At 36.8% G+C, this 5,529-nt stretch overlaps 1 pseudogene; it reads right to left on the bottom strand.

Annotated features, from left to right (window-relative positions):
• Nucleotides 1-1,289: 1,289 nt before the first annotated feature.
• Nucleotides 1,290-2,501, bottom strand: LOC148952928 (uncharacterized; annotated as a pseudogene).
• Nucleotides 2,502-5,529: the final 3,028 nt, after the last annotated feature.

Genomic DNA, 5,529 nt, shown 5'->3' on the forward strand with positions numbered 1-5,529 from the left:
CACCTTACTGGTACAAACTAGCATTCCTAAGGCAATTTTCAGACCTTTTTCATCAAAAGAACCATATAAACTAGACTTAAACTTAAAGAATTATACACTACATCGTTTAAACTTAAAGAAATATCCCAATTGCATTTCTTCTTATGATTTGCGACAAAGTACGCTAGCAGGGCACAATGTAGGCCTACCTTTCTAGTGGCAACATCTGGTACCCGTCATCATCAATTGAGTGATTTCTGATATTTGGATGTCACAGTAGGTACGTATTTTTATTTGAACAGTGGGAACATGCTGTTTCATTGCTAGAACATGATAGTCCAAGGCAGTTCAATCCGCCATGGCACTTAATTGCTGGCACAAGTGACCCTCTGGAGCAAACTATTATACCTAAGGTATCTCCAGACATTTTCTTGGTAAAAATGATGCTTCCAAGTGTATTTTGGTAATTTTTTGTTTGATGAGTATGATTTAGGATGTTTAGTTATGCTATTTCACGTTATAGCTTGGCCGTATCACCTTTGTTGGTGTTTCAAAGAGACTTTTGAAAGAAGTTGCTTAATTTTCTGTTTCTTGGTTTGGCTCATTAGTGTTAGCTTTTTTGGTGTCTCCAAGTGTGTTTTGGAAGTTTTTTCGTTTGAAACGTTAGATTTAGGATGTTTAGTTTCACTGCTTCGTGGTTTAGCTTGTCTGTGTTAGCGTTGTTGGTGATTCCAAGTGTTTTAAGATTTTTGTTTGAAACGTTTGATGTAGGATGTTTATTTTCAATGTTTCGAGGTTTACTTTGTCTTTTTTAGTTCTGATGGTGTTTCCATGCGTATTTGGAAGTTTTTCGTTTGAAACTTTAAGATTTAGGATGTTAAGTTGTGCTCTCTCTTGGTTTGGCTTGTCAGTGTTAGCCATCTTTGTGTTTCAAAGAGTATTTTGGAAGGAGTTATTTAGTTTTTCTGTTTCGTGGTTTATCTTGTATGTATTAGCTTTATTGGTTTTTCAAAGCGGTTTCTTGAATTGTTTGTTAGAACGAATGATTTAGAATATCTAGTTGTGATTTTTGTGGTTTGGCGTGTCTGTTTTAGCTGTGTTTCTAATTCTAAGTGTGTTTTAGAAGTTTTCCGCTTATAACATATGATTTAGGATGTTTAGTCTTGCTGTTTCGTGGTTTAGATTGTGTTTTTTAGTGTTTTTGGTGATCCCAAGCGTATTTTTAGAGTTTTTGTTTTGTGTGTCTGACTGTGTTTGTCTCTCTTTGTGTGTTGGTATGTCTGACTGCGTGTTTATGTATGTTTTCCTATTTAGACAAAGAATAGCCTACAGAAGTACCTACAGGATCTTGCTTCGCATTCACTACATGCAACTGCTGAACAATTCTTACATATGAGCTACATGTTTTCTGGCATCTTTTTTTAACATTTATAACAAGTGGCTCTTCTGTCCTGTATTAAAAGAGATTCAAGTACCTGGACAGCAAATTTGATTCTATATTTATTCATTAGTTCAATAGTTTTCTTATTTACCATTTCAGTATCCTCGTTATATAAATCTATGAATTTCTTCGATAGCGCAGATCTTCCTTTTGACGTCTTGTACTTAGAAGGTGATGGAAGATCAATTGACATTGCGCTTCCCAAATAGGTTATTTCATTTGTATAGTCTTGGGCATATTTGACAACAATAAGCCCACAGCTTGAAGAATCTACTTGTGGAGCTATTCTGCACGAGTCAAGTTCAAGTTCTATGTAGCGTTGATCTACTCCCTTCATCAGATTTTTTAGGTTGGAAAGAACTAGCCTCCCTTGAGCGTGGTTTAACGGCTTCTGGCTATCAAGAAGATGGAAAGCTTTCTTGGAGAACTCACATATTCACAGAATGAAATGATTCTTGGACTTCGTATTCGTTATATCACACATATTGACACAAAATGGAACAAACAAAACACTGCAATCATTCGAAACATCACTAAAACTCTCTCTAGGCGTATCTGGGTAAGTATTCAAAGCATCAATACTTGTCAAGTTGAAAGTAGAGTAGCTATCGATAGTTCTTGCTGACACACAGCTAGAAGTTACAAGATTCACGAGGTATGAAACAATTCCAGTTGTGAGCCAAGTATCAGGCGTCAGCAGTGATTCAAGGTCTTGAAAGAAAATTGGAAACACGTCTGTGTCCCTCAAGGGAAAACCAGTAGCTCTCCACCAATCTAGTTTCTCTGCGTTTTCTACGATAGCACAATCAGTAGATTTGACGACTATTCCAGAAAGCCTTTTTAAATGCTGGATCACTTGCTGTGCTTCGTCATACAAATCACTTATGGGACTTTGAAAAGCGTCACCATGACACCAGGCTGTAGGAATTATAGACTGGTTAGCTTCAACACAAAGATTTGGTCTCCTTACCCTTTTTGGGGGTTTCACCAGTTGAATGGGGCTGTGCAGCCTTTTTCGAACAGACTTCACAAACTGTACATCTTCCGCTTGCTTTGCAACTTTTGAATTTATGATTCCCATCAGAGCTTTTCGATTGGGGTTTGGAACTCTTTTTAAGTGAAGCTACTTCAATAATTTCTTTTTTTTCATTTCTGAAACCCGTTTCGAATGTATTCTGCTCCCTGCTTGTTTTCAAGTCAGCTTTCACAGTTTCATTAATTGACGGTGAAAAACTCCCCTCATTCTGATCATCACTATCAGCAGTAGACAACAATTCCTTGGCTGCTAGAGAATCTGCTGCAGGTTTAATGTTGTAACAGTCCTGAATGGTTAATGAGCTTTTTATTCCAGGCCTCACGTGCCTTTTAGATCTCCCCTTCACGTTCTTGAGTGTTTTCAGCTGTATAACTGATTTTTCTGTTACTAGTGAATGTCCTCGAGATCTTAAAACTGCTAGTTTGCAAGTACATGCATAGATTCCAAAATTACAAGAACAATCATAAACTACAAACCAAACTAGTCCTCTTACCACCCTTTGTCACAATTTTATTTCCTCTAACAGTGATTGTTTCTGTTCGTGGTGTCACAATATTAACCTTCTTTCTAGGCAGATTTGAAACAAGATTTACTTGCTTTTCGTTGCAAAATGTAACATGTCCCTTTCTCCATCGAGTTTCTGCTATGTCAACTAAACTACTTTGCTGGTGGTTTTCTCTTGTCGTCTTTATTTCGCAAAAGGAATTTGATGTGTCTACTTCTTGGACCATACGCAGAAAAGTTATATTCCTCGATTCAAGTGGATTTTCTTACTTCTTGATATGAGCTACGTTTTCCTTGTGTGCCTTCTCAAGAAGTCTATAATCTCCAATTCTCTTATCTCATCGAGAAACGTTTGTATTATATTCATCGTCTAAACGAAGAAGGCCCAAGATACATCTGTCCCTCGACATATCTCGCTTTTGTTGTATAACTCTTTTTATCACAGCATTGAATGACTCTGCGGTATTGTTGGCTATTCCAGAAACTGGATTAAAATCAAGACTCTGGGAAACGATGAAGGTACAATCATAATTCAAGATGTAAGATTCCAGATTCTCTCGAAAGTAGGTAAATGCGGGGACGGACCATTTTACGAGCTTGTCAGGTCTTTTTTTGTAGTGCTCATCTTCACTTTTTGATCTTAGCAACTGAAGAATATCGTCTGAAACTAAATTTATATCTTCTTTAGATGCCCCAATTTTCTGAAGTGTAGTTTTTGCATTGATCCAATTGTGTAGCCAGAAATGAGCAGCATGAATATGAGGAAATATTTTTTTTCTCGCAGTCTATATATCCTTTTCTCTATTACTCACAAAAGAATTTTGCGGTGAATTGAAACTTGGTGTTGTCTTCATTAGAACTATAAACAGCTCTTCATGCGACTCAACTGATCTATTTGTGTGAAGTAAAAATGCAATTGGAATCAGAGGTGTTGTCCCCTTATGGTCGAAGTCAGGATATCGGAATGTCAGAGCTGAAACCCAGTAATTTCAAATGTTATATTTGGTATCATAATAGAACACTATAGGGATATCGTGTTTTACAAAGTAATCAACCTCTATGTTGGTAAATTCTGATATACAGGTGACGGCTGCTTCTCCTTGCCCAAAAATATTTTCTGTCACAACAAAATCAGTTTCCGTCATAAGATATCGAATCATGTTTCATGTTTCTTTGGATATAATGCTTTTTCTAGCCAAAGAAAAGGTACCCTTTACATGCCGCTGACTTCTTGGAACATTTGTCTGCAGCTCTTTCACTGTCTTGCTCAACTCTTGAGGGAGATGTTCTCGGGGCGTCAGTGTTGTGGTTTTTGCTAGATTTTTGGCTCTTATTAATACAGATTTCTCAGAAGGAACAAAAGGGATAGCTTTTGTTCCTTCTTTCTTTTTATTGTTTCCATGGGGATCAAAACTGAATTTTCTGTCACAAGTACCAACATAATGAATTACCGTGTACAGGCAGTGCTCAAGGGGACGGTTGAATACACATTGCTCATATCGAAAGATATTTCTCTTCAAATGAACCATCTTGCCATCAATCATCTGTTGATTAACTCTCTATCTGAAGTTTGGATGAAAAGGGGGTACAGATAATGAGTGTCCCCCACTACTTCTGCTATATCGGTAACCATCGGCCTTGTAGTCTTGTAAGTATTCAAAACTATCTGAATATACTAAAAAAATACTATCTGCAGTAGGATAAGCTGGAACTTTGTTCTTGCAGAGTCTAAACTTTGATATACCAGTTTCGTGAGCGGTTCTTAAGATTTTGGAAGCCTCAGTAGATCTAAGTGTCAATTTCATGATTTTTCAAATAAATGGGTCGGCTGGATAAGAAAATGAGGTGTCATGTACTGTTTTAATAACACTTAGTTGATCATTTTTAATATTTTTTAAGATTTTGGACAAAAAAGGAACATTCAGATAAGGCTTAATAAAATCCTATTAATCTTTCTCAGCCCTGGTTTCGTAAGAGCCCTGTTAATTGTCTTCACATAAATCATTGTCTATGTAAACAGTGGTGTTAACGTTAATGTTTTGTCCTAGGTTTCGTTTATTTTTTTCAACATAGGTGTCATTTATCTGGAACTCATTTTTTACTTCCAGTCGAAAACATTCCACCATATTCTCTGGGCAGTCCACATTTACCATGTCCTAGCAATCTTTAGTGTCCATGCCCTCTTTAATGTCCAAGCACTGTATAATTTCCATGCACTCCTTGAACATCATTTTCAGCTTATCATTTTCAAATCTCTCTAAAGTCTCAATCACTGAAGTAGGACGTGAGGTGCCATGTATTGCTTGACTTCCACTTGGTCAATCATTTTGAAAATCTTGTACTTATTGGACAAAAAACAAACATTCAGAGAAGGCTTATTAACAGCCGATTTATTTGTCTCAGGCCGTGTACTATAAATCTGTGTTTCGTAAGAGCCCTGGCGTTTGTCTTCACTTAGTTCATTGGTTATATATACCAATTTGTTAACGTTCCGGTTTTGTTCTGGTTTTCTGTTATTGTTTTCATCATAGGACTCATTAATCTGGAACTCATTTTCTACTTCCAGTCG

The sequence above is a fragment of the Artemia sp. Qi Xiang Cuo genome, chromosome 4 (genome assembly GCF_049724085.1).
Source record: "Artemia sp. Qi Xiang Cuo chromosome 4, ASM4972408v1, whole genome shotgun sequence".
Classification (NCBI taxonomy): Eukaryota; Metazoa; Arthropoda; class Branchiopoda; order Anostraca; family Artemiidae; genus Artemia; species Artemia sp. Qi Xiang Cuo.